The following is a 9,187-nucleotide window of genomic DNA, read 5'->3' as shown; positions in this document are numbered from 1 at the left end:
GAGATGTGCGAGACCGGGACGGGACGTGCGTACGTATTCCGTACAGTATCAGAAACCCCGGAAAAATTCACGGGAAACCCGAATACCCCCGGAAATCCCGAAAAAATCTCCGAATATCTCGCACATCTCTAATATGTATATTAACTCTCAGCACTCTCTAATGGTGACTCTGAGGCGCCACTAAAAATTGCAGATTTAACATTAAGCTTACCGAGCTCTAAAAATGGCCGACATGTGTTGCCTTATAAAAATGATAAAAATGATAAATCTGTGATATATATCATAATATGAACTTGGTTCCAAAAATGTGTATAACCATTTCCAGTGAAAGTATCATTATAATTTCAATAATTGTAAAATAAAAAACCAGAAACTATTTATTTGACCGGCGCGGCGGTGGTAGGTTTAGTGTTAGACGATGCAGTATACTGATTACGCCGTTGAAAATAATGTTGCAAAAGCTTGTACCAAAGCGACCAAGATGAACTTTGTTTACACCGGATGGAGTGCAGAATTTTGTTTGCTCCGGAGTAACGAGCAGGAGGGAGATGACTCGGCCAATTTCCGGAGCCGCCGTTCGTCCGCAGTTTTCGCAAAATACGATCAAGGCGAGCGGTTTTTTTCGCCGACGTTCTTGGAACCGGTAAATGACAGCGTGCGACTTCCCTGCACACGGTGCTCGGATCTCGCGAAACACGGAGGAGGTAGGTGTGGCGTTATTAAACATCCTCCGTAGCAGGAAAATAATGTCAGGTTTGTCAATAGCCGCGCAATTTCCGAACGAGGAACCATGATCTCTTAGTGAACGTTTGCGTAACCCCCCCCCGACCAGTTTCGTACGCGAACATCCGACCCGGTTCGGGATCATCCTTTCCCGCTGGACCGGCCCGAAAGAGTGAGAGGTATTTTTAAAAATTGTTCAACGCCGAACCCCGGTGAACGCGTGGTATTCGTCAGCCTGGCATAACATTAATAATAAACACCGCGCGCGAAAAGATAATCCGCGTCTCTCAACTCAACAGGTACGGACAACGTCCAACACTCGTTCAATTTTTTATCGGTACGGTCGATTACAACCCCTCTAATTAACCTTTTAACTCCCACGCGACCACTCGGATCCCGATTCTGTCTCATTTCTTGTTTATTTTACCACGTTTTTATTTCCGTTTTTAAATTCGTTGCTGTATACGGAGCCGATCTCCTGATGGGGGATCCTAATTTCTCCTCATTTTTATTCATTTTTCACTTTTCAATCCATATTGATGTATAACGAGTTAAACTCGTGATAAAGGATACCGAGTCTTTCTCACTTTTGTTTATTTGATGTTTTTAATTCTTTCTGTATAATGAGTGAGATTTGATATGCAGATTTCGAACAGAGTTTAGTATGAGTTAAAATAGTAGTATAAATAGTATAGATATATATGAAAGAAGTATTAAACTATACATCTAGAATAAATATGAATATTTTGTTCCTATTATGAGGGAATTATACAAGACAAGAAATGACAATTATATTGTAACCACGTGGAAAGTCATACAGCAACTGCTTAATATTGCTAAACCGGATTCGAAACTAGTCTAAAGTAAACGATGATTAGGTTGCGGATATTTATGCTGACATTCATTTTTATGGGTTGATTCAGCGAAATTGAAATTGAGAGAATGTTCTACGGGTTTTATTATATCCCTGGGAGAACCTCGCCAGTCCGTGTCCAATAATTTACTGTACCAAATTTTAAAGGGTCAACGGTGTCATAAATTGTTAATAATAATCCCGTATAAAATATACTGCAATCAATGAAAATATGACAGAGTTGACAGACCGATGGGGGCAAATGAGCTAACAAAAATTTAGCCATCCCTAATGATCTCTTTTAAACATTCAAAAAAGTTATATTGATTCTGAACTGGTAGATCTTGATGGGAGGGAGGGGGGCAAAGAGAAACTTCCTTATACGATTTCATCTGCTCCCCGGACACGATAGATTCGTGAACCATAAACGCGCAACGGTTGCGTGGACGCACGGTAATTTTCCTCCGTCACGGAGTTGTTGCCGGGACACGCGGGCTCGCCCAGAATATTATTTTCCCCGGGTTCGATTGCGGATAAGATCGCCACGAACTACCGGGGAACGGGATAAACAGGAGTTCCGGGGAGACCCATTCGTGATTTTTCATCCTCGTTCGGCCCGGTGCATCGGGGGCTTTCCTTCGGCAAGTGGAGCACGTACACACGGAACAATATACTCATGTATGCTCGTATGCACACGCCCGTTTAATCCCTGGTGCTGCCCTCTTCGGTTTCCCTTCGCTGGCCTCTTATCTCCGAGCGATGGTGAATCACCGCGGCCAACACGATGCTGCCAACAGTGGGAGCGAGCGAGGATCAAATGAGTGCGAGCGAGGAACAAATGAGTGCGAGCGAGTGATCCAATGCGTTGAAGTTAGCGAGCGTGAGTGAGGAGGGAGTGAGTCGAAGCTTGGGAGTGACTGAGTAAGTCGACGATAGCGAGTGAGTTGAGGGTAGCGAGGAGTGAGAGTGAGCGAGTCACAAAGTGGCAGCGAGCGAGTAAGCGAGTGACTCAGTGGAAGAAAGATGAAGAAATGGTAGAGTGAGTGAGTGGGAACTACCCAGGAGTGAATGAGCAGGAGTGAGAGAACCAGAAAGTGGAAACGAGTAAGTGGGAGAAAGATAAAGAAGTGGGAGAGCGAGTAAGCGCGAGCTAGCAAGGAGTGAATGAGTGAGAATGAGCGAGGCACAAGATGGCAGCAAGTGAGTGGGAAGAAGAGGCCGAAGGGGAGAGGCGAAGAGCTCCGCGGTGATGCTTAGCCCCTGTGTGTGTGCGTTGTGTGTGCCGTGGTCATGAAATAACCGAGGTACACAACGAGCGAGAGGCTAGAAGGGGCCCACGAGGAGGGCACCGGGGACCGAAGAGAGGGAGAATCGCGTCGAGAAAGAGGGAGACAACCAGAACAGGAGAGAAAGAGGCACGGACATGGTGTTGACCGGGCTTTGAACCCTGATCCCACTGGAGTACTACGCCGTAGTACGGCCTCTCCTCGGATTGGTTGGTCCACTCTTCTTGGTTTACCACACTATCAACCCTACTTGCTCTCCCTATCACCCTCTGTTTCGTATCGCGCGTCGACAACAACCCTTCCAACCCGAGGTTTCGACCCTGGCTGTGTTTCGCATCGACAGAGAGGCGTTTAGCTGGCTGAGCAACACTGGAACAATCCACTCTCTTCTTCTACCATCGTTGCAAATGTTTACAAACAGACTGTCCCAGCCAGCAGCACCTTAATTTATGGGGTGCTATCAGCCTTGTTAATGATCTTTCTGTATACTCTTGCTTCTACAACTGGATGAGATTGTAGAAAGCGACAAAAAATTCATTAAGACTATTCCTTGTTTACGTTCTTCGAGGCCCGTCACCCGAGGACTTGGAAACCATACTTCGTCCCTAATTGGAACATCTGGTCGGAACTTCCTCTTGTAGAACACGCTTTTTTCTCTGAAGGGATTACAGTTTTGGGGAAAGGCTGTCGATAACTCATTCGTTATCCTCTGAACTGGATACATAGGTTAAGTTGATGAGGTTCTCCGGGGGGACTGAGGAAATTTGCACGGCAGGTTAGGCCTCAGCCTCTGCTGAGAGCAGGCTCGGGCGCCGTGTGTATTTTACGAAGAGACACAACCGGGCTCCCAGTCTTGCGCATCCTCGAAGACTCAGAGCCGCGGCCAACTACCGCTTTGTCCTTACGTGAAGAGGCCGACGGTAGGGGATGGGATGATCTTTGTCGATGGTGGGGCAGGAAAGATGAGCAGGGTAGAGGAAGGCAGGGAAGGTGGAGGACCGTTGCACTGACCGGGCTTTGAACCCGCTATGTGGTAAACAACAGGTACGTTGCACCCGTGGCGCAATTTGTAAGAGGCGAGCCCGAAGAAGACTTCTTCTTCTTCTTCTTCCTCTTCTTCATCTTCTTCTTCTTCTCCTTCTTCTTCAGGAAGCCGTCGGCCGAAAATAATGCGAAACACCACTTCGAGTAACGGCCAACACCCCTACCACACGGTTTTATCGTGGATTGGCAAATTTCTGGAAAAACTCGGCTTTTGGCAAACAATGGGAATAGAAATATGGACGTTGAAAGTACAATTGTTGCCAAGAGAAGCTTCATTGAAGGATCGTAATATTGTAAATAAGTGTTACTGTTTTGCAGAAATTGTTGATGTTTTTTAAATTTGAAACGGCCTCCGAAACGGGGACGTCGCGTTGTAGCAGTAGTTGTTGCTGCGGATAGTTTCATTGAAGGATACAAACGTTTCTCCGTTTTCCGCGCGCAGTTTTATTATTCCGTAACGAGGAAGTGAGCTATCGGTTCTAATCGGACGCGAATGGTATCTGGATGGCACAGCGCCGGCGACTTCCGGTTTACGGTGGCAACCGAGCCCCGAGATCCGATCGGTCGTGTTCCTTTTTCGAGATGCCGTAATATTTCCCGTTAACCACACAATAATTACGATTGTCTTGCCATGGAATTCAGGAATTGCTCCACGCACCGTCAAGCGCGAGTGTTTTACAAAAACGGAGGAATCGAACAAGACTTCACTTATTAAAAAAGATCAATTTGTTGAACCATTGAAAAAGAATTGATGTTTTGTGGGATCGTTCTTGGAACTGAAAAAAGTGGTGTGGTATCGATTTTGAAACCTCACACCGTGCCGACGTACACGGTAACCTTTTACCGGTTAGAAATAGAATTCAATTGGAGATTTCAACACACCGTACCTAAAAATAAATCTACTAGGTTGTGTAATTTTATGGTAATTTGAATGTAGGGTTTGTTGTGGATCGATGTATCTACCAATGGGCCTAGTTACCGACATTCCCAGTTCCATCCTCGACCACTAACTGTCGCTACCGTCGCAAAATTCTCAAGAAATGTTGCCACCTAACACGAACCACCTCCAGTTTTTCAAACTACACATCGGAAACCAGCTCTGTCGATCCTGATCTTCTTTTGAACATAAATTACCCTTCATTGGGCACTTGCGCTATTTTTGCGACCGTAGTCGTTCTCCAAACCATCAACAATTGTACTCCATACTTAAACAACCAATGGTATTTTTGTTTTATAGAAAATGCACCAAAGAACTAAAACTAACAATCATAGCATTTTCTTTTTACAAAAAATGCATTGAAGCAGCATAAAAAAAGAACAGTTTCAATAACTTGATGTTTTTCTTTTTCAAGTATGGGGTTCTCACGGCAATAATCCGGTTACAGGATCGAGGTCACTTCCGGTTTTCGTAACGTTCTCGAATACAAATAATTACTGCACGGAAAAATATTTAGGACTACTTCTGCTACGATTTACTATAGCATTTCTAATATTCGCATCTTATAAAAGGATTATAAACGAAGATGGATTTGTATTTATAAATTATTTTACAAAAATCAGAATGAAGGAGAAGTGTCCCATACCAACCAGACAAGTGTGTAATTTATTTTTGTTGACTTAAATTACTTACTCCTAGGATTAAAAAATTTTGTAAATACAATAAGCACACGCAGATCCACAATATAGTACTAGACTGCGGATTTTATGCATTCATAACAAAAATATGTAAGTAGGTACACAGTTTAAAACATGAAACGTGATATGATTTTTACAGAAGAAATTAAAAAATTTATCAATTTAAGAGATTACTACGAAAGAAATTTATATGTAGCTCCAGTATTTCTTGCAGTTAATCTAACAAATTTGTATTCTGCATAAACGTGGGCAGTCTACCCTAATAAATTAATAATTGTAGGAGAAAATTTTATGTCAAAAGTGTTTATTTATTTCAAAATGATTGCAGTGGATATATAGGGCTAAAGAAAAATGTGTTCGAGCTCCGAGATTGAGGATCGTCACGGAGGGTTTGTCGCGTTTGTTTGATTTTTATGGTCGCCACATTAATATTCCGCCGTACGATTCTTCCTCGTTTTTTCGATAAAAACCGATCTAGGCATGCGAAGAATTCCTGTGATCGTATTGGCCGAGTCTGCGGGGCAGGGCACTCTCATTCAAGAATGAGCGTCGAAATGTGAGCGTATCGTCTAAAAATACTGTCGGTGGGCCGAGGTGCGCCTAGCAACAGAGATTGCATAGAAGCATAACTATAGTGAACGTGCGTGTTTATACGCCGAGGCACAACGAGGACACGAGTTACGGAAAAAAGGAGCTTGGCCGAACGAGCTGCCAGCACGTTTCAAAACGACCGCCTCTTTATTCTCTTTTTTCTTCCTCTTCCTCTGTTTCTCTTATTCTTAATTAATTCTCCTCGAGTCGAGCGCGTTGTTTATGAAATCCTTCATTGAAACGCGCGTAGCCTCCGTCACATCGAAATCCAGTCGGTAAACTGCATGAGTAATATTATCAATAAAACGTTTTCTTTTGCGATTTCGTTACCGTTCGGTGTTTACGGAGCGAGAGTGTTTAAGTAGGCGAGTGCAGATTTATATGGATTGAACGAACTGGAATCCAACAAACATTTATTTACTTTCGAGGGAGATTATCGCGCGAAAAATGCAATAAGCACCTTGTTAAGTTTTATTAAACGATCCAGCGAACCTCTATTTTTAATTTGAAAACGAATGCCTCGCGGAGTGCATAGTTGCTACACGTAAAATGGTCGATTGCCTCCCTGAGACTCGATTTTGTATATTAATATCGAGCACAATCAAATTTCTCTAACAATTTTTTGAAAAATAATATATACATTTTTACCTGAACTTAATGCGCTGGTTAAAGCAGTATGCCACCGTCAGAACAAAATAAATAAATGATTACTAAACACTGTAGCAAATACCTTTTATTCATGTTTAAAACTTTGCTCTAGGAGGCTGTGCAGTTGTTGCGCATGAAATGACAAATTGATTTGCTGATACTCGATATTGTGCATTAATATTAATGAAAATATGCTCACATTTTTTGTCGTCATTTTCTCAAAATGTTTATATATGTACATACCTTTTCCTTGGCTCAACTGTATGAACGACATTTTTTCTATTATTACATAGAAACAATTTTACAGTCTAAATAATAGAAATTTCAGAAATTCGCACTACATCGTGTGATTGAATTGTGAATTTGATTTTTGTCGTTCATAAAAATAAAATTACATATTCGGCACGTACATACAATACAGCGTAAGAAAAAAAACTTGCACACCATGGATGTTTACTGTTTACCGAATCTGAACCTGTATTGTTCCGCGGTTGTACGAGCGAGAGATCATCGCCGAAAAAATATTATGGTACTACTTTCGTTTCGAGTTTTTCGGTCCGCACCACGACCGCGGACGTTATTAACATTTCTGCGGTCGTAAAGAAAATTTATCCTCGGCGTTGCACAAAAGCAGGCCGCGGCCACGGAATACAGAAGAGGTTTTATCCGCGTTTCTCTCGGGGCCGAGATCGACCGTGTATACCGATAAACGCTGAAAAGGGCCCGTATTGCAGGGAGACACGTGCACCGCACTGCGAACGAGAGGTTCCTCGAGAGAGCAGGGCCACGTGGTTTCCTGAATGGGAACGAGATTCGTTTTTTTTATTACCATTTTCATGAAGCCACCGCGTGCAAGAGAGCCGTATCTCTAACGCGATCGTTATCGAGGCTGAACACATATCCACGAGAAAAAGGAAAAGATCAATTTCCCGATTACTGGTGCTTAATCTGTGCAATTTACGACTGCAATTCTTGCATAATTCTCCGACCTCGATTTCGCATCGCGAGCAACCGATCAGTCGAAATGAAACTGAATGCGGCCTTGTGTTCTTTCCGTTGATCGCAATCACGCAAGCGTTTTGCTCTCGAGAATTCTCAGCCACGTTTTCGCCAACCCTTGTGCTAATATTCAGCTAGCAATTCGCCTTAATAAAGTCTCTTTTACATGCTAAATGATTGTGAACACCCTCCCTGTGTTCTCTTATTCTCAGGACAATATATGGCTTGATGATACCAACGCAAAATAAAAATTCAAGGACTTCAAAAAATAAGCGCACACTATTTTATGAATTTTATGTGGTAATGACGACGTGGCAAACAAGCTGCTAAAATAATTGAAACGATGTGGAGAACAACTGCGTACGGTTCAGAGAGTGCGTCGAATTCAGGCAATGGTCGTCCGAGAGTGAAATACGGCCGAGGAGATTTTCGTCGCGAATTAACTGTCCAATTAAAAAATGCAGGCGGTACCTGCATGCACTTTGTATTCACGTCGCAAGGCTACTTGCAAATTCGTGGTCGTCGAGCGACGACCCTGCGTTTCGTGTGCGTATCGTCGAGCCCGCGTCACACTCGCATCGATCGGACGCCTCAAAACATCGACACAAATTTACCAAATTGATCTCCCGATTCCCCTTCTCTTCCTGGCGCATTGAAACCTCTTTTGAACACGTTGGACCGTTTTCATCCTCGAGGGAAAGAATCCCGACCGCAACGACTGTGAAGAAAGAAAGAGGAGCAGGGCGACGTAAAATCGAAATGTAACTTACCGAAGGTAAATACTCGTCTCAGGAACACCTGCTTTCTTGGACCTGGTACCGATTTACTCTCACGGTGTGCACAGCTTCTGCACCTGTCCGGATCTTTTCCAGGGAATTCTCTGTACACTACTCTTAGTCAACGAGGAAGGATTATTTGCTAGGACTTGTATGTATTCTGCAAAAGAGTGTGTTTCGACTAAAGCACATTGTAGTGATGGTGTAGAATCATTGAAGGATATAATAACTGAATATTAACGGGATGAGGACGATGCACAATTTTTTTTTGGTGTGTGAATTTGTCGTGTGGATACTAAGTGGTTTACTGTAATAAGCGGATGTGCAGGTAAATCTTGGATAACACAAAATGTTCTTAAGTGTATCAACTATTAGTCCGGTATTTATTATGTAATTTATAATTGATTTTAGTGCAAAATTGGAAACTTTTATTGTTTTGGTCATTTTTGTTCTTGGTCTCTGACGTCTTCCGCCATTTTGGAGACAGAAGGGGACTCTACAAGAAGTTTGGGATTCTATAGTTGTGTAATACAGAATTGTTATTAACTTTATCACATTTGGATTAATTAAATTACTATGTTATCAAAGGTGTACCCGCCAGGTGGCCCAGTGCTACAAAACAGACACAGGTG

At 42.9% G+C, this 9,187-nt stretch overlaps 1 long non-coding RNA gene across 1 annotated transcript; it reads left to right on the top strand.

The window, feature by feature from the left end:
• The first annotated feature begins 1,276 nt into the window (after positions 1-1,276).
• LOC143221729 (uncharacterized) lies at positions 1,277-6,968 on the top strand. The gene is made up of 3 exons (XR_013011840.1): positions 1,277-3,906; positions 4,012-4,199; positions 5,259-6,968. It is a non-coding gene; the product is annotated as an uncharacterized LOC143221729 (long non-coding RNA).
• The last annotated feature ends 2,219 nt before the right edge of the window (positions 6,969-9,187 follow it).

Source organism: Lasioglossum baleicum, chromosome 3 (genome assembly GCF_051020765.1).
Source record: "Lasioglossum baleicum chromosome 3, iyLasBale1, whole genome shotgun sequence".
NCBI classification, from domain to species: Eukaryota; Metazoa; Arthropoda; class Insecta; order Hymenoptera; family Halictidae; genus Lasioglossum; species Lasioglossum baleicum.
The sequence above is the reverse complement of the archived record's forward strand: the minus strand, read 5'-3'. Positions and strand labels throughout refer to the sequence as shown.